This window comes from Myripristis murdjan, chromosome 10 (assembly GCF_902150065.1).
Source record: "Myripristis murdjan chromosome 10, fMyrMur1.1, whole genome shotgun sequence".
NCBI classification, from domain to species: domain Eukaryota; kingdom Metazoa; phylum Chordata; class Actinopteri; order Holocentriformes; family Holocentridae; genus Myripristis; species Myripristis murdjan.
Genome location: NC_043989.1, coordinates 17,495,286 through 17,516,514, shown reverse-complemented (window position 1 = coordinate 17,516,514; position 21,229 = coordinate 17,495,286). Strand labels below are relative to the sequence as shown.

Genomic DNA, 21,229 nt, shown 5'->3' with positions numbered 1-21,229 from the left:
TATTTAGGTTTTTGTTGGACAGAGTATTGCACCTCTCTCCCAGGCTTTTCAGCAACCTCTGATTTGTTACACTCCACTCTAGTCAAGGCAAAAACTGCTTAACACTGTTAAGTTCTGACGCTCGGAGTGATCTGGAGCTGATGGGGCTCTCATGCCATGCTGATCCTGTGTAATGTAATGGAGGGGGCATGATGGCGATTCCCTAACACCATCCTATATCAGCATCATCAGAAAATGCACGCCCTTCGTAATACTCTATATGCTTTTAAATGAAAAACATATTTCAAACAGGATAACATTAATAACATTACCATATAATATTGAGGTAGGGTAAATTTAATCTGTTAGAGTGGTTGCCACTGAAATGTTTTGATGTTGACAGGCACGTGCACAGACATTAATAGGGTGAGGGGCACATGTTTATAAAAAAAAAAAAGGGCACCTTTTCCATCTTTCACACCCTTAGCCACTTAAACCATGCTGCAATCAAACAGCTTTGCTTTACATTTATTCTGCAAAACAGTTAAAACCTAGAACTTTTGCCCCTGGTATATTTTTTGCATCATCATATTCAGTGTTTCCAACAGGCTTACAGTGTAAATTTTGGGGCCTGTATATTATTTGTCCTTACATACAGTAACAGCAGCAGCAGCAACACTGTGTCCAGGGGAAACTAATTGCCTACTTGTTACCAGTGAAATATGTCAGTCTTTACAGTGCACCCATTTTAACTCTCTGTCTGAATATTTTGGGTTTTTCATTGGGATTTAAGGAATCAGTGCCTAAAAAACTGTGGTAGTCAAATTTTTTTCAGTGGTTACTTGATCTACAGTTCACGTACCTGCTGAATCACGGGGGATGGACCATTAAAACACTCAGTTGCTATAATAAAATTATTTGAACTGACCTCTTAAAACAATCAGAAGCCACAGACATCAGCAGTGCAATTATAAGTGACCGTTAGATTGGAGTGTATTGCATTCATTAACAAGGAATTTGAGCACAAATAGGAGTGTGCCGATTGATTGGACGATCTAGTGTGGACGTTTTGGGGTCTTTATTCTCTGAATGTAGTTGTCAGCTGATCATCAGGCTTTCATCTGTGGAATAAATCAGATTTGTTTTCATCTGGTTTCACTGGGTACTTTGGTTTTCTGATACTTTGTCATACAAAAATAGCATGAAAAAAAATCACACTATTAGGAAGATAGGAAGCAGAATGAGGACGAACAAGGAGGACTTTGCTCATTCTGCACCACCGAGGAAGCATTTGGCAAGGAGATGAATTCGTTTTTACTAGTAGGCAATAGGCTACGAGTGACAGCACAATCTGAATTACAAATAGCTGTGATCAGGCAAAAGACGTAGACAGCTTGATTTATAGGGAAGCAGGTAGTTAGATGAAATGTGGTAGAGCAGTAAGCCCCGTCCGTATCACCGATGTTTCATTTCTTTATCCCAGTGAAGACACAGCTTTAACCGGCTCAAAGACAGCCTATCATTTCTGCAGCTTATTATAGGCCTATACTTAAGGCCTAAATCAGCTGATACAATTGACAATTATGTACTGTAAAGCAGTTGCACTCACATTAAATGAACTACATATTTTGTGTCATGCAGACCAAAGGCCATATCAAAAAAGATATCTGCTTACATTATAACTGTACAGTGGTCCAGTGTGTTATTCTGGATAGTAATGATTAAATTACAGTGTTAGTGACTGCAGTGTCTGTCAGATTCCCACCTGCCCAATAGAAAGAGGTCCATGGATGTGGCTGTAAAAATACAGCATATTATGTTAAAAGAGATGGGAGAATGCTATGTAATGACACCCTAACACACAAATATGTAACTTCTTACACACTGACCATCAAAAGTGCAGTTTCATAAAGTAGAGTTCAAATTTCCATCAAAAGATAGTGATTCAACTGAAATCTGGAAATTCACAAGAAGAAAAAAAAATATGAATGTTAGCTGTGTTGAGGGTGGAAAGAAGTGTCTCTTGCATCTTTGAATTGATGATTTACTCCCAGCGCCCGTCTGACGTCACACTCCACTGCCATCTCTTGAATGAAATTACCAAAATAAATGTGAAATGGATATGTATGATACACATGCCCACACATATTTTCACATTAAAGAGGCTGTGTTGACATAGAAAAAAATGACACCTTCCATTCAATGGTTTTGCCCACAATTCAAATAGATACTTGTAAAAATAGTTCTGTATGCGGGGGTGAAAGGCGTGAAGTGGACAATTTAGCAATGTAACCCACAATACAAAGACATTTTTGAGTTGGACAAAGGGTCTATAAAAATGGACAAGGCTGGTGGGGATAAAGTTAGAACAAAAGAACTAATTTGCAAGTTAATGGTGCTTAATCAGTTTGTTACATTAGTGTCTGTTATGAGAAAAGGAGATGGGCGCAGGGATTTGGACAAAGAGGGTTAGAGCTGGAGAAAAGGCCAGGGTCTAAATGTGATAACGCTGCAGTGAGTTTTAACTTTGTGCCGCTTGAAGGTGAACATGGATTGACTCCTAAAGCCTCCACACACTATTTAAAATCATGGTTAAATAAAGATGGAATAACCATTCAAATGAATGAGAACAGACACACATAAACACAAACACATGCACATTTACATATAATGTGGGAAAATATCCTTAGATAAAGATAAACAAATGATCACATACACACACACAGGTGCACATAAATGCTCAAACATGCACAGCTACCACATCCTATACAGTTCACCCGATTAGCCATCCAGTAAATACCACCTACTTGTGCTCAGACTGAAATGTATTATAATCCTTATATAGCTATTTGTGAGGAGATTATTTAAATAAAGCCGTTTCCACATCACAGGCTGACTAAGCATTTCCCAAATCTGGAATCTGGAGGGAGATTTATTACCTGTAGCTTCTGTAATAGCCTAATGAATTTCCAACTTTTTGTTGGTGGGACACAGGCTCGAGTCTCGACTTATTAGAAGGGTGAATATTCAATTTGGTTAGATATGATCTTATTCTGCAAAAGAGCATTATTAAGGCTGAGATACATGTTCTTATCCAAACACAAATAAATTAATCATGACTCCCTGGAGTAGGCAGAGAGCTTTGTAGCAAACATCTGTAGCATAAATTACTCCATTGCCATCACATCATGTATACCCACAGATAAACAGGAAATTTAATGACCCTCTATTTGCACGTTCAACACAGGCAACACAACTGTTTTCCCTAAACCTGAGTGAAAGAAAAAAAAACAACTGCAGCATTTTAATTTATTTGGAGCTCCTTAATAATTTATTTTCACATGCTGTAATGGGATTTGATATTTCCCAGATATGACGATATAAATTGGATGTTCATTTGTCAAAGCCTTAATTGGTCCAAGTCAAAGTATATGGGAAATTAATGGGATATTAGGTACAGCCCAATAAAGCAACATGAGGAAATGCTGTGGTCTTCAAACAAAATAGCAAAACTGACAAAGGCCAGCTCGCAGATACTCTACTGTAGATCCATTTTCAACTCGAGTGATTTCATAACAGGTCTGGTGGGGCTATCATAGTGTTTGTGTGTGTTTAGTGTTATAAATTATTGTATGAAATATGTTGCAAAAATTTGCATTAATTATAGCTCAGTGAGTGGCTCCAGAGGCAACAGGCAAACTACAGTTAGCTGACGACAGAAACATCAAATGCAAGGCATTTTGCTGAACCTGAAATAATTTGTTCCTGCTATTAATTATAGTATGGCATACATATTCCTCTGCAGTTTAATGGATAATTTGGTATTTCTATGTGATGTGAAGATGTTTTTTGCCTCAGAAAATTGTAAGAATAAGCAGAATTAAACCAGAATGCATGATTTGATTTCATGAGAATGGACTCACAAATACCAGCAGCAATTAGCCACCATTAAAGCTAAATGCACAGGAGACATCTCTGTCTTTAATCATTTCTCCTCCACTACATTTTTGGCTCATCACTTCAAGGTACCAATGCAGTTCTGTTCATTTTTCACTTTAACTCTGTAGTTGGCCATCCTCCATCGAGACAGTGCGAATATGATTAAAGGACACTTCCTGATGCTGCAGCAGATCTCTAGCTGTCAAAATGAAATTTGACCTTCAGTGCTTGTGAATTATCCTGAGTATGCATTGCCGCTGCAGGTTTCTACCGAGGTCATTATGAATCTTGAGCCACATACCTCACGCTTTATCACAGAGAGAGATGAATCTCGTGTGATAAATATTCTATCAGGCTTCAGTCTGTCTCAGGGAGACCCGTATAGTACAGCTCACAGTTAGTGCCCAGCCTTTTATATACTGCCACAAATTTGTCCATTTGAACAGAGCTGAGGACAGATTTTCCATCAGCTGCCTACCTGTCAAGAAAAGCTCAAATTATATTTTCTCATAAACGATCTGGCAGAGCATGGGCACATTTGCCGAAGAACACTAGATATGTTCAGTGGTGGCTGACTATTTAGGTTGCAAATGTCCTCTTTAAGTAACATGAAGGATGCTGGCTTGTTTGTTCAAGACTCATCAGGGGACATGGGTAACTGAGCCGGAGAGAGCTCTGTTTGTCTTGAAAAATGGTTCCCTCTGATCCATGTTTATTCATAGGGTTTGAATTGCAATGAAAATACAGCAGATACTCGAGCTTTACACAGTGAGAAAATTATACATATATGAGTACCTAGGTGCTTTTGAATTAAAAATATGTTGCTGTCATGTAAAAGCCTTAATATAGACTACATAACGTGACTGAGAGGATAAATAGGACAGTGTGTGTTACATAGCTTTTATTAGGCAGTCAAATCAGAAATGCAGAAAGCAGCGTTCTTTACTAAACACGCTCTGACCAAAGTTTTTAATCCAAATTGTAAAATATATGGAGCATCCACATATTTTCTCTCACTGCCGAATTGAGCTACACTATAATTAAAATCTCTATTATTTTGGTCAATATTACATCATGGTTATTTAACATGATTGCTCATTGATTTTGGGAACTAATGCATTTAATGTGCTTTCTTAAAAAGCTGATCCTTATCAGCTTGGATTTCCTTTAACTTTAAATATCGTTGAACGGAAAAACAAACAAATAGCTTTTGAGTGGTTGAATGAATAAGTTGTGTTTCCTTGGGGTGCAGACAGAACCATGTAACGCATTTTGCACAGCATTTCTTCTCGTTCCACATCAGATTCTTTGAAACCAATCTGGTTCCAAACAACTGAAGTAATTTTTCCTTTTTTTGTTGACCAGATGCTTTCCGCCATCTTTCTGCTTTCACAGAGGGAAGAAAAGCAAATCAAGTAAGTCGAAGGTACAGTATATTTTGCTAGCGCCCGCTCCATGAAGTTTCTGTAGCTGAAATAAAATGGCCAGAACATTTTTGGAGAAGGGGAGCAGCACACTTTACTGCCAGGGAGGTAAAAAGGAAGCGCTTGATTTGATATGCAACACCAGAGAAAGGCCAATAAAGCGAGAATAACATTTAGAATTCAGCACAAAAAATTTGTTTTGTGTCGATTTTCTAGTATTCATGATCGTGATAAGCCAAAATTGTGATTAAATATAGATTTGCTTAGCTAATCGTGCAGCCCTACTGCTGAATCGAGTGCTTTGTCATGGTGGTTGCCTTAACATGTAAATGCACAAAATCTGCTGTCTTATAAAATCAGTCTGCCAGAATATCATGTTGTAATTTGGCCCTAGACCTCCCAAATAACAAGCTCATCAGGAGATTTTTACACAACTGACTCGATGCCTGTAGCCCTCCATTCTAGGCAGTACCATCACTTCAGATGTTTCTGAGCCTTCATTAGCCATGACAACGGAGCACAAGAGGATAGAGCATGATGCATCTTTGACAGACTGGGGAGTGAAATAGGCTTGTATGTGTTGTTTTCCTGTCACTCTCTGCTTTATGCATCAGTCATCCATAGAAGCCTTGCTACTTATTCTTCTCAACCAGCATTGCTGTGTGCAGATGATAATGGTATTTTAGCGTGAATCCACAGACTCCAAACCATTACTGGATCATTCCCGGCTGGCTGTTACCTTGTCCGCCCAACCAACTGGTCACATCCCAGGTTGGGATAAACACTTATAGAGGACCGTGACATGGATAACTGCATGTTCCTGTTTTTCTATAAAATGTTGAATATACTGTTAGGTAACACGTGCAGCAACTCTAATGTAATGGGTTGACCTAATTATGGGAGATCAGCCAAAACTGTCTGCACTAAAATCCTGTAATTACTCATGAAAATTTTGTCTTTTATTCCAATGACTCAGTTCAGATCCCAGACTTAAACAATCAAAAGTAAGAAGCACTTGAGCTGCCTAATGTCCTGCCATAATCACCATAATATATTAAACATAGCCAATTATGGTAATGGGGCAATTAATTAAGATAATTAATGCATTACTTAGCAAATGCTTCCATGTCAACATAATAAGTCTTCACATAACACAGAAGCCGTATTAATTTGAACTCCATATCTTAAAGCATTAAGTGGTTATAACAGATCCAAGAAGTTCAGTTTTTCTGTACCAAGAGACAAATTTATACAGCAAGATGCTCCAAAATCTAATCAGATCATCTCCTCCATAAGGTAATGGTAAAAGTACAAACTTTTTATTGTGTATTGTTCTTGCGTTACTGGCCTCACACACATACACACAAGCAAACACACAAATGCCACTGTGACAGAATGTCCCACATAGCGTGTACCTTGTGTCAAAATGCAGAAGCTGAAAGAGAGAGAGACACATACTCAGAGAGAGAGAAATGGAGGTATGAGGTCAGAAAACAGGGCCACTGGTCAAACAATTTGGTGTGTCCGAGCATGCAGCAACAGGGATAGTTGATGGCTGGAGCTTGGCTTGTCCCGGCTCAATATTTACACAGCTGTGTCTGGTGTGGCACACATCAATACAGGTGGGCCACCTCTTGCCCACACTGGGTCACCGCATCACTAACATCAGAGAGAAAGTGTCACAACCTGAGCAGAAAATAGTTGTCACAGTATACTTTTTTTTCTCAGTGATTAGTGTTTGTAATAGCTATAAAAGAACTGCATTTAATGAACTGATTGGAAAGTAAAGTTTAGTAAAGTAGTGGTTAAATGATTGAGAAAGAAGATATTTTAGGTTAGGGTTTGGAAGATGTTTAGGGTTGGCTGTAAGAAAAAAAAAAACACTTTGCTAATGGTTTGTTTTATACCAAAATAGAACTTGAAGCAAGTACCGGATTTTCAGTGTTGAAAATTTGTATGTATGAAACCAGGGCGCACCGCTGTTTGTTTGAATTCTGACAAATTGCTGTGATATCAGACAGCACAGTTCAGGAAACTCTCAGGTGGAAAAAAAAGAAGTCTTACTTACATAAGCAAGAGGCAGGTGCAGCCCATTGCCAATAACCATCAGTTGTAGCTGTAAGGGTCTTTTTTTTTTTAACAATCTATCTTTTGCCTGAATAAATTGGCATTAGCAGAAGGAGAAGAAACAACGGAAACCGAGAGAGTCAGAGAGATTTCTAACCCCCACAGTTAATGCTTTGTGAGGAATGTTTTATTTAATGTCAGAAGAAATATCCTACAGTGTATGGAGTTGCGCCTTTGCACAAGAGTGAGAGAGTGCTTAATATTTAAAGAGGGTAAAGTAATTATATCATTCCTTGATGGATCCAGGGTTTCATTTGAGTAAACACAGTAAAGTATGAGGCACTCCAGGGCTTAGAGCCTGGCTGCTGCTGTGATCATTTACTCTTGTCTCCATGGCATCTGTCATGCCTGGCCTTCAAACCTCACACATTAGCTTCTAACATTAGATGCTGCGTGTTAGACAGTGGGCTGCGAATAATCCTCACCCATCATCCAGTTCCATTCCAGCTGGCAAGGCCTTTGGTCTGCTTTGAATCTTCGTAAAAGTATCTTCCTGGTGTGCCTGATTGTCTCCGGCATTGTGGCACTCATGTATGTGCCACAGTCCTGGTTATAAGCTCTGCTCTGTAACCATTGTGCCCAGGAGTGGCACACAATGATTTGCAGATTGGTTTTCGGTCTGCGCAGCAGTTTCCCGAGTGGATAGCAGGGATTTCCCCCATTCTTGTTATGTCCTATTGTGTGCTCCGAGCTGAGCAGAATACACTGTGCAGCCAAAGGAAGACCTCTCCAGTCAAAACAATGGAGCCTATAAATTTCTACATCATTATGGGCTATTCAGATGTCCCCTGCTTGATGTGCATATTTGAGAAGCCAGAGACCCATCAAAGTCAAACATAAAATACAAATGAGATCTTTATGAACCCATATTCATTTACAGTCTGCTGCTGCGTTCTGCCTGTTTTCTATCTGACTCTTCATCTGATTCTCCCACTCTTTCTTTTTATGTCTTTCTTTCTGATAACATTATACAAAACACAACATACACAATGCCTTTAATCTCTTATGGCATTATTAATATGTGATTGTATCATGCGCGTGAGGATTTTTTTGTTTGTTTTACATGACTCCAGGTTTTAACTGCAGTGTGTGTTGTTCAGGTATAAACAGTCATTGATTTGGAGAAAAAGCTGCGGTGAGAAGCACTCCTACGCTAACAACTCCCCATTGAGAGTGACCATGAAGCAGGACCTTCAGGCACATTCAGTGTTTTGGCCAGTTAACAGCATTATTTCTCAGGCTATCTGAAATAGCCCTCCCAAAAGTCATAACTTGTACACCTCAATTCAGCACCCAAGGGCAGTACCCCAAGGGCACACACAGCCTCAGGTTAACACAATGCTCAAGTCTCCTGCCAAGCCGTAGAAAACTGAACAGACTAACTCTGTTTTGCTCAGTATAAAGAACTCTGATGCCTTGCTGGTTCTGTTCACTTAGTTTTCATTTAACATAAAAATACAAAATGAGCATCAATACTTAGTGTCAATCCGTGTATCATTCGTTCTTTCTATTTTCAATTGCCAATCAAAAATTAAAAAATGAAAAAGTGACTGGTTAATTTGTTATTTGTTTTTTAATCTAACACCAAAATCCAAAATATGCCTGGTTTTTCATAGTTCAATTTTAGGCTCGGATCAAAAATACGAAATGGAAAAGCGGGAATCAGGACTGAATTTGATTTTATTATTTAATTGGTCCGGTTTACGTTACCCAGAAGTTTGGTAATGAGCGGTAGCTCACAGCAGATCACAGCAGCCAGGTGCATTCAGTCCCGCCACCCTGATCACCGCCACCATGGATAGTTATTTCGTGTTGTTTCGAGGACCAAAGCGTGTGACTCTAAAAGAAGAGGACATGACAACCGAAAAAATCAGCTGAGCTGAGCGGCACCGGACGCTCACCTGTCAGATCCGGCAGACCTGACCGGGTGGGCGCGGTACCGTCCGGTGCCGCGGCCGGCCCGCCTGATGCTGTCCGGTGCTGTGGCCGACTGGCGCCGCGGTAGGAGTAGTAACATGGAAGGGCGCAAGCCAGTAATTTCGCTTAGGGCGGCAACATAGGCAGAACCGCCACTGTGCAATTTCACAGAAAAGTGCCGGGTTTCCCAGATCGGTTAAGAAGGTCTCCGGAGCTACTACCCATCATTGTTAAGAAGCTCAGCTGATTTTTTCGGTTGTCATGTCCTCTTCTTTTAGTCACACGCTTTGGTCCCCGAAACAACATGAAATAACTATCCATGGTGGCGGGACTGAATGCACCTGGCTGCTGTGATCTGCTGTGAGCTACCGCTCATTACCAAACGTCTGGGTCACGTAAACCAGACCAATTAAATAATAAAATCAAATTCAGTCCTGATTCCCGTTTTTCCATTTTGTATTTTTGATCCGAGCCTAAAATTGAACTATGAAAAACCAGGCATATTTTGGATTTTGGTGCTAGATTAAAAAACAAATAACAAAATAACCAGTCACTTTTTCATTTTTTAAATTTTTGATTGGCAATTGAAAATAGAAAGAACGAATGATACACGGATTAGTGTCAATATCTGTATTGGGATTTGTTTTACTCAAGATTTCTATCATGGGAAGACCCATTAACAAAACAGGAAGAAAAATCCTTTGTCCCGGATGATCTTTGAAAGACTTTGTAATTCTATATATCACATTTCAAATAGATTTATATTTTTTTGTGGATAAGCTTTACGCAAAGGAAAGGAAAATTGACTTCTATAATGTTTTTTTTTTTTTTTTTTTCCAATTTTTACCATCAAACATTGCATGTTTCACAGCAATGATAGCAGCTTGAAACAGCTGTTTACGTGCCTGCGTTACCCAGGGTATTGTCACAGGGTCGATAAAATCAGTTGTTTAGTTATTGTCTTTGTTCACATGCGCATAATGATTTCCTTATTGTCCTTATTTAAGGAGAAAAATTCAATTAAGCTCTTACGCTATGGGCACACAGAAACAGACTGAAGCTGGTTATATATTTCCCAAACCCTATCCAAACAGAATCAACTCTAAACATTATCTGTCATCTGAACACATACAACTATTTTGTATTTTTGGCACCCATCTTGACTTTTACATTTATAATGTTTGAAATATGGTAATAATATAATATTTTGCCATGCTAACAGGCATTAAGAGTGATTCAGAAGCTCACACAATTATGATTTTGTCTCTTGCTTCTGGCTCCAACACCGACATGTTCACAAATCTAAACTGACCTTGGCCAAGGTCACAGGATGCACGCACAGGCTATTTGAAATTGTTCCAGTTAATTTTGTCGTACAGCAGCCCAGCATTGCACGGTACGTATTAACAATGACAGCAAGATATTACAAGGCATGAGGGAGAGTGGAAACATTTCTGCAACCGAGGGGAGGGGAGGGTGAAAATAAATGAGCGGGTAGAGGGGTGAGAATTAGATAGGCTGAATCTGCCATTGATTCTCTGAGGTACAGTGCACAGTACAGTGAATCTCATAGAGTCAGGACAGCAGAGAGGCAGGATCACAGGAAAAGCTGTTTATATTTGATTTCCCTCAATCAATAATCAGGGCCCTTTGGTTTTGTCAATGATTTGTAATTTGTCTCCGTTTGGCAGTTCGTAAGCCCATAAGATCCAACACAATGCTGAGCCTCATAAAGAAAGGCAAATCCAGACTTTATAGGATTACTGACTCCCTCATAAACTAGGAACTCAACACCCTCCTGAGAGAATATTCCATTTGTGGGATTTATTTTCTAGATCCCAAAACAGAGTGTTCACCAGTTTGCAGAACCTAATGAGATCAGGTGGTGCACTCCCGGTGTCAACAGTGTGCCGTGTTTCTCAATATGCGTCTCCTCTTCACGATCGTCGATCAGGTGACACTGTGAGAGGTTAATCTGCAGGAATATCATTGTGAAAGCGAGAACTGTTTCGGCTGTGAAATGCAACAAATTTGTATGTCTGAGAGGGGGTTAAAGAGAATAGGACTGCTCGCTGCACAGCCGAGTTGTTACAGTTTGAGACTCTGTCACACGCACAAACTGATGCAAATAATTGCTGTATTAATGCAAGCATTGTGGACTCCAAAACTTCAGAGGAAACAATTCAGAAACTTAAAACTAAACTTCATCCGACGTGTTTTCAATTGGGTTAGGGTTATTGCTGTCGTGCAAATTGTGACAGAGCCAAAATATATATATATATATATATATTTTTTTTTAAATTTTATTTTGATCTGCACATTTTGGCAGAAAAATATAGACTGTTTGTATGAGCTACCATGAAAGGGAATTGTATTAGTTTATTATTACATTGCATTAGGGCATAATTAGGAAAAAATTAGGTTTTGTGACATGAGAGTAACATCTAAAACTTTAATAGATGATAGCAAAACAATGCAGCACAACAAAGAAAGCAACAACTACAACAAAGGAATTCAGCTTCATTCAAGTATAAGGCAAATATCAAGAAATGAAAAGATTTCATTCTTGTTTGGGCAAAAAAAAAAAAACAGTGTCTACTAACACTGATTTCATAAAAAAAAAATCTAATTCAAAATATTCAAAGAGATGAGGCGAACGCACAAGAAGAGAACCCTTTTAACTCTGTGCCATCATTCCTTCTCTGTATCTCATAACAGGCTCTCTCATTGTTTCCTCTGTCTCTTTATGTTCATCTTTTCAACCCAGATCAAATCATACGAGTTCTCCATAGCGGCCTGAAGAAAGGCTGGCTAATTTATATGTTTCCATGCTTCCTTTCATCTTGCTGTGTGTTTTCTCCTAAACAATCTGCGATGTATCAATTTAGAAGTAAGAGACATTTCACGCTACACATAACATTGTTTATAAGGCTGTGGAGCCTCATGTAAGTAATTGTATATGTTTCCCCGAGAGTATAGGTAACTACCCGAGCCGAGAATGATGTGAGCTTTTCTCCTCTACTTCCATATTTAATATGCCGCTATACGGGATTATCTCCTTATGCAGAATGTGTTGAAATGACACAGTAGACTAATGGCTTTGTGCCTCCACCTGCCATATACATACTTAAGTTACATTTACATTTGTACTGTATGCATACAAGTAATTGTAAGCTCAGGAGTATACAAATAGCTGCAAGTATACAAGTAATTGTAAGCCCAGAATGATAACACCTGATTATGAATCAACCATGAGGTATGTTTTATTTATTTGCCTGTATGGCAGCATTTTTTTTTTCTGTAATAACAGGCTATTTTTTCTCTTCTTTGGGAAGAAGAGAAACTAATAATAAAGTATAGTTTATGTGTTTTGTTGTGTATTGCTATGTATTTGCTGCTTGTTGCAGCTCTTACAGTTGTTTTACAGTGAAATTACATACTGTTGTATACCGTTAGACCGTATATCGCTGTCTGCTGTCAAGCAGACAACACAGTTTAAAGACATTTTTAGATTTATTTGTACGAGCATTACCATTTTGTACCAGAGTGAAAAAGACTGCAGGATATTAAGCCTTTAAAGAACTATTTTAAACATCAGAATATGCACTAAGACCCTCTCCATGGGTTGCTCTGTCCTTCTCTCCAAGTCAATAATATTCTCGCTGCATTGAAGAAAAATCAATGTGTGTGAGGCATCATGATATTGTTTATTCTAGACACACTGGTCTCCACCGCAGAAACGTCTCCTGATGACTCAGGATGGCTGCTGTGTGTGAAAATCGCACATCATCGAGCAGTCAGTGAGTGAGAGATTCAAGGGAAATAATTCAAGGTGAAATCAAGCTTTTCCAACACTGCCATGTGTGAAAGAGACACACACATCTATCTCCCCCTCTCACCCAGCTTGAGATGTGCCGCAGCAAACACGAGAAGCCAGGCTTGTTTTGCTGAGATGAAAAAAGAAAACATATTAAGTATTCTCTGTGCTTTCTCTACAGGCATGTCAATATGAGGGTAAGTGCCTGTTCAATATTCTCCACCGACCTCCAAAATGATGAGAGGGGGTGATGTAAGAGTTACAACTGCTGCAGTGTATTAGAGAGAGTTGGCGCAGAGAGAAGGGAAGGGAGGAGCGGGAGCGGAAAGAGAGGGGAAAGACAGACTGACAGACACAGACAAAGAGAAGCAGAAATGAGAGATGCGCCGAGCCTCTTTTTTTCAGGTTTGATCCGATTCCGATGCCTGAATCTGGATATCTGCCGGTACTGATACCAGAGCTCTTTTTCTTGAGTATTATTATTATTATCATTATAATTATTGTCATTGTTGTTGTTGGTGTTATTTGTAAGGTTACATGAGGCTCTAGTAAACCACACAGCACTTCTTAGCCAACTGTTACTAGCTCAATCAGTTGCACACTAAAGGGCTTTTTAGTGGGCCATGAAAATTGTCTGGCCTTAATTCATTTTCAATGAGAGGTGAGGGGAAGAGCAAAGGGGGTGAGTGATGTGGGCGTGTGGAGCTTGTACGTGCGTCCTCCTCCTCAAACAAAGTTGACTCGTCATGAACTTTTTTGCACAGTGTGACACTGAAATCGCTCACCCAATTGACCAGCTAGCAGACACTAGGGGTGTTATATTATGTCTAGGTCTACCATCAAATGATGAAATTCACAAAAGTCTGATCTGGAAGCCAGCACAGGATGTAGCCCTGCTCTCCTGCTGCTCCTGCCTCCATAACTTCTGCCTACCACCCACAACCAGCTACAGTGTTTACTTTGCTCGTAGGCAAATTTGTACATTTGTAACACATGTTAGACATTTTTTTAGGTCACATACTGTTTGCGTTGCTTTTCTGCAGAACCACCATGGTCATCATTATGGTTACAACATGCGGTCCTGCAGGTCAGCCCGATGTAATTTATCCCTTCACACGAGATGCTGTGAGTCCAGCAGAGCAGCAGTGCAGTGCTGCACGCAATTTTCATCGCCTGTCTAAAAAGCCCTTTAAAGGTCCAGCGCAGGTTCTGACTCATAGAATTTGGGGGACAAAAAAGATATCGGGATAGCTGGATATCTTTGTGTAACTGTTCATTTACTAATGATGTGCTACAACATGAAATTTACATGATTACGTATTTATTACTTATTAAAACATCAGACTATGGAATCTGGATCAGTATGTGGAATGGTCAGTATCGGCACTTGATACCGATATTGGATCTGATCCGTCACAAATCCAGTAGAACCATGTTTGTTGAAGCCGGAGAGAAAATGTTTATAAGGCATTCGTGCTTTAATTTGCTCTTAATGCACTCCATCTACAGCGTTATCAATAATTTACTCTGTATCAGCGTTTTAAATGTAAGACCTGCCATTGAGTGGAATGAAAAAAAGAAAGCTAAATATTATATTCCTTTAGTTTAATTCAAGCTCTTAAGCTTAATGATGTATTCAAGCTTATCAAACATGTTCTGCCCACACTGGTTGTATTGAGTATCAGATCATAATACACAGTCAATGCCATTTGCTTGTACTGTATAGCTGCAAATTCTCAGGAGGAAACTCCTACACACAGAGTAATGTATTCTGTTTGAAAGCTGTGTGAAGATGTGTGTTGTCTGGGATGAGATGACCACTTGAGAAAGTGATGTTCTTGTACATAACATGCTAACAGAACATCATTGTCTTACTGTGTAGGAGGAAATAGAGTATGTTGTAAATGTTGAGAGTGGAAAAAAGCAATAGAAAAGTAGCTGGAGCTCAACCACACTGTCTGACTGCAGAAGAAAGGGCGGGAGCACAGGAATTTCTCTTTTATTATTTTTTTTCCATTGATGTTTCCTTTTTTCAGGCTTTTGTTGAAGCGTGTCAATTAGGATCTGGGTTACAGCTGGAACTGTTTGAATTTGACTACAAAGCAAAGACTAGATGCAGTCAGGAAAAGTACTGATTGAAGTAATACATTTTAATTTACAATAGTCACCTGTGTGGATCACCGCCCTTTACCATACACTTTGTGTTTCCCACCTCATTTGTGTTGTGGCTCAGCAGCTGTTGAGGTACTCCTCAAACAACATCTCAGAAACTCTTTCTCCAAGCAAAAAAGTAAGATTGCATAGTATGCAAAAGAATTTCAGGCAGAAAAAAATGGGGAAACAGTGCAGAATGATGAGAGTCCTTCTCTAAAGGGAGACAAAAAGAGAATAAATCAGAATGCCACAATAAGTGGCGAATGTTTGCTCAATAGCCAGAGCAGTGTAGCTTAGTGGCTACTATAGGTCAGAGCGATACCTCTTTGGGGACCCATAAAGAGATTTGTCAAGTCCTCTTGTCTTGATGTCAAGTGGGCTTCTAAACAGATCGGCCTTGTTCCCTGACCTGGCACACAGGTCTTGTCATCCTAACTCAATAAAGCCACAACTATCCGATTGAGTCAAGTGGGTGAGACTGACTTTGTGGTAAAGGCTTGTAGGTGTAAGTATTCAGCTGTAGAATGCAGCCGCGAAGGAGAAATATCTTTGGAGATTCACTGACCCTTAAATCATCTCCACAGGCTTACTTTTGCACACAGACTTGTCAGGATCCTAATCAGGATTAGTGTAATATAGAGATTAATTAAAGGATAACTCTGTTTTTTCTGTGATATTCAGTTAGAACTGTAGCCTGGGAGTTGTTGGTATTTATTAAGCATTTCAGACGCACTCCAAGGGATTGCACTCAAAAGTTTGACTTAGACTTAAAAATGTGAACATGCAAGGTATTTATGTAGCTCTCTACAGGCATTTTCAGCAAGAAATTGGCTTTCGCTTTTGCGAGTGCATGGCATTATTGTTTTTCAGCACTCTGAGCTACGAACTGATACTTATGATGAGGTATTTCTTCTTGATCGAGGTCGCTAGGCATTCACATAAGAATCTATGGGCTATGGGCCTACACAAATCACGGTTCATCTGCTCTTCCAAATAGCACCAACTGAGATGATCCAGTGATGTATCTTGCTCACATTGTTTTTGTTTGTAAGCCTATCTATTTATTTATTTTTTTTTGTAATAAATAGCACACTGAGTATGGCTATGATAAGGCTATAATAATTTAGGCCTACGCTTTGGCAGCATATTTGAGTGGCGAGGAAATGAATGAATCTGCATACTAGCAGCGGTGCTGTGAGGGCAATCAAATTTTGGTTTATGACTGTACAGATGGTTTGCTGTAAGGATCCCAAATCACCGCTGTTGCATAGCTTCAACTTCCTGGTTGCCAACAAGCGTAAATTTGCAAGAACTCTGGTTTTCATGGAGAGGGCGAAGGTTGTTTTTGTGTATGGAGTGACTGTATCCCGGACGAGGTCAGTCAGAAATATTTATCTGAGCTATATCTTTTAAGATGCTCTTTGTTGTCGGGCGTTTTCAACATATCCCTCTTCTCCCGAAATGTGAGCACATTGTCACATCAGTTATCACCATCGATTATATTATCAAGTTAGGAATGAGAGAAGAGTTGCACAAACTATATTTCAAAAGATTGTTCAAAACACGTTCAGCTATTGTTTAGCAATAGGATCTTTTCAACTGAAACTCTGATTAATTGAGTAGTAATTGCCACTTTATATGCAGACTGCGTTGGATCCTATTCTGGATAAAAATATGAAGTAACTGAATAGTTTGAGATCAATTGCCCACCAATCCTAGAGAAACTGATATGATTCATCCTCAAGGTCTGAACCACTTTAATCCTCGTAAGACCCTGATTCAACTTATCCCACGGCTGTGCTGGAGGCACAGATTACTTTCTCCCACCCAAAGGAACAACAGCAAAGGCCATCAAGAGCCATCCAGACCAAATAAACATCTGTGCAAAAATAAACAGAACAGATTCCTATTAAAGGTCTGGTGGTTAAATCTGAAACGGAAACATGACCAGGCCATGGTCCAACATCTCAAGCTGTGCCAAAGCAGTCAACAGCCAGGTCTTAGACAAATAGAAATGTCAGAGTTGGACACAGAGCCGTCTTCACGGTACGCTCTTTCATCTCAGAAACATGCAGAGAAACTGTTTACATGCCACCCATCATGGATGAGAGGAGGACACAGATAGGAAAGAGAGAATAGAAAGATCTATGCAGATGGAGACAGAAAGAGAGGTAGTGGGGGGTGGTGGTGGTGGTGTGTGTGTGTGTGTGGGTGTAACATATAAGCTATTAATCTCTAGGGTGTGCCATTGGAATTTTATGTTGTTAATGTGCAGCAGCACATGGCAGGTGAACAGGTTGTGAAAGCTTCCCTCATAAAATTAGGTCATTTACTATAGCAGCAGGCCGGAACACAATCTGAGATGAGACCCATCTTATCTGCAGCACGCTGCTGCGATGCAGCTCTCACACAGAACAAATTTGATCGTTTAGGTGCTACAGAATGCCAAAACGTAATCATTTTCTTATATATTGTAATTCAGGGCACAGACAAATGCATGCCACTATAATTTACAATACACAACTTCAACATCAGAGGTGATGTGTTTTGACATTCTGTTTGACTGTGCTGCTCAGTGAAAATGTATTTGCTGAGCATATTTTGCTCATCATGTTCCTCTAACTGTCCATAAGGACAGATGCCCACAGTACGTCCTGGTTCACTGAGTCTTTCACTTCATCATAATCTTTGTCTCATCATATCACATCATAGTTATTTCCCTCATGATGTAGCAATTTGTCATTGTAGTCTCAGTTGACTGCTCCGTAAAAGTCCTGAATTCACCTCCTGTGTGTTTCTGTTTTTGTGACGGGATCAATATCAGCAGCGAGGTGAAGCAGTTTCATAACATGCTGCACATGTTTTAACACTGCTGCTGTTTTCATTTTTGTCATCTATCAGGGAACTTTAAACAGTGAGAAATGTTAAATGTGTGATATCTCTGTCTGCCGTATCCTTAGTAATATTAATTTTGAATGTGAATAAACATTAAAAGCTTTATAAATACTGTGACTTCAACTGCCAGTTCACAGGAGTGATCTTACAGGAGTCTTTTGCATGAAACCATGTACTCTTTATGAATTTACTACTTTATCTCTGGGAGTGTCACACACAAAAAAATATGAATAAAAAGTAATAACAACTTGCACAATAAAGTAAGTTTCACTGTAATTCACTGAGCTAAGAATGATTTCTGTACATGAAACAAACCTTTCGAAATCGTTGAGAATTTGAAAGCTTGGTAAAGTTCTTTGACCAACTCTGTCCAACTAAAATGCAGAAATTAATGTCCTGCAGAGCTGCAGTGCCTCACTTTATCAGTCAGAATCTGGCTTCAGAAATCTATTTTTTTTTCTTGAACTGTACATAAAGAAGCTCCTCAAAGAGAGCAATTTGTTTTCTAAAATTCTCATTTAGTGAGGCAGAAGAGGTAAGAATTGTCACATGAAGAGTAGTCAGTGTGACTGGAACAGTGTGACACAGGATGTTGTCAAACTTCCAGATCTTGTGAATCATGCGCATGCATATTAATATTTACTGCCTCCTTTTCTGCTTATTTTTAGTGTAAAGCCAGGCAGAAATTACCAGAAATACCACAAATGCATAATTTTGTTGTTGGCCATGTACTTGTAGATGTCTGCAATTATATGCATTTAAACTGCAAATTAGATTGTATAGATTATTTTGAAATAGATCTACAGCTACACACACGGATCTACAGCTCATATTTGCAATGTGTTTTGGCCCAGGATTCTGTAATTCGGTGTATAGGCCCATCAGTTATCTGAACAGTTCACTTCTCCAAATGAGCTCCATTACTGCCAGGTTCAGAGAGATGGCGTCCTACTGCACCCAGTCAGAAGCAATGAAGTGTGGGTCCCAATACCCAGAATTCATAGGAGTGTGTCTGCAAGTCAGGCTCCTACTTATTACCGACTCTTGCGTCATCAGGTGTCACTTTATGTTAGCAGAGATTAGAGGTTTGCTTATTTTGTTAATAACTTCAGAAGTTACTTTGTAGAAAAAAAATCTTCAGTGGACCATCAAAGATTAACAAATTAACATTTCAGTTTCTTTCAAGGTGCTGTTAAGGCTTTTTCACATTAAAATCATCCTGGACACTGCCAAACGATCCATATCACTCGCTGACTTCATGCAAATAGACTTGGGTTGACTCAGATTGGAATTCACACCGAGCCATTCACATAAACACTGTCTGGCATTAGCACACTTGTATAAATGTATTGCACATAAGCATTGCAGAATATTATTTTGGTATTTTATCCACTGGTTTAATTTTTCTTTTTCTTTTTCTTTTTTTTTTTTGTTAACTACTAACTTTTTACTCTGGATGCACCTGTCTGCCTAACATTTTCATTCAGATGCACCAGCACATAGTGCCCAAAATTATTAACAGCACCTTTTGGTGCTGCAATAATGGATTTTAACCACTTCTTCCTTTGTGCCTGACACTGAAATGCTGCAGGGAGGGGGGTTGCTCTGCCTGCCGTGCACCTGTCACGGCAAAGGACGTGTTTCTTGGAGACATTGTGCTTTTTTAACGTTTCAGTTTGAAACGTCAGTGCTCTGACAGCAAAAGCACTGTTCTCACTCATGCTTTGGCTGCACTCTTTGCAATATATGCAATGCATAATGCTGGCCATTATCATATTGTTGGCCATTTTGTTGTATTTGAGCCACAAAAATTGGACAAACCAGTCTGCTAAAGGCATTTTGGCCTTTTTGAATGTGGTGGGTTCTGTCTCTGGTTTGGTGTCAGGTGAGGCCATGTCCGCCAAGGATGTTGGGTCAGAGTTAGGCATCTTAGGAACAGGGACTGGGGAGACAGGTGGAATGGTTACGAAAATAAGTAATTGTCCAAAAAAATGTTGATGCTGAGGAGAAATATATTGTGATAACAATTATTGTTTTATTGCCTAGCTTATATCACAGGACACTTTTTTGTTTGATATAATTTGATGATCATCTCTATAAATGTTTATTTTACAGTCTCAGAAGACTACATAAATCAATCTGAACAGAGAAGCAAACAACTAAACATAATGTAAACACGGAATAATTCCACCAAACCAAACCAAGCCTTTGAATGCAATTTTAGTAGACTTGTGCAGCTGTAATAACATGAACTTTGATGATCTAAAGCATTACAGTGATCTTGGCAATGACAGCATGGCTGTGATCATCATTTTCAACAGCTCATCATCTGTTTTGACATTTGGGAAAACTGAGTGGTTGTGACCTTCTGGGCAGCTGCAACCACTTTGTTTTGAGTCTTTTCATTGTGTAGTCGCGGGGTGCAGATGGGGTGAAGGCGAGCGAGGGCTGGGAGGCAGAGAGCATTACTGAGAGGCGCCGCGACAAGCAGTGGCACCTGATTCCCATTAACATCCCTACATCTCCTCCTCTTCACTTGGGTGCAACGTGAGCGAGGTAGACCAGAGCCATGTGAGCTGCGAAGACTGAGTCTACTGAAACAGTCATCTATTCACAGGACTGAGGATGCCTGTTAATTGTTTACTTGGACTGCTCCCAAAGGGGCAGCGTTGAGATAATCGCTTATGTTACCTTGTCTGAGTTCCTGAAAATGAGAAGTAAAAAACGGTGCTTTGGTTGAGTGTGTCCCATCATCCATTTTACTGTGTGTGTCAGCCCTGCAGAAACGCCACAGTGGAAGTTATTCCTGCTTTAATAGCAAACTAACTCTGCAAGAATAGCAAACTATAAAAAGTTGGGTACATTTTGTCCGTATGGGTCCATGAAACCTGCAATAAGGACCAATCATGCACAGACACATACCCAAAATAGAAGCAAGGAAGCTTAAACATCTAGAAATGGGGCCTTTATTTTATTA

At 39.5% G+C, this 21,229-nt stretch overlaps 1 protein-coding gene across 2 annotated transcripts in view; it reads left to right on the top strand.

The window, feature by feature from the left end:
• sncb (synuclein, beta) overlaps positions 1 to 21,229 on the top strand; it is a 208,016-nt gene that overhangs the window by 47,400 nt on the left and 139,387 nt on the right. Inside the window, exon 2 of one of the 2 annotated variants that reach the window (XM_030062168.1) lies at positions 5,284 to 5,333. The exons of the other annotated variant lie outside the window; for it this stretch is intronic. The gene's annotated coding sequence lies outside the window, so the exon portion shown is untranslated. The remainder of the gene's footprint in view (positions 1 to 5,283; positions 5,334 to 21,229) is intronic. 2 annotated transcript variants of the gene reach the window in all.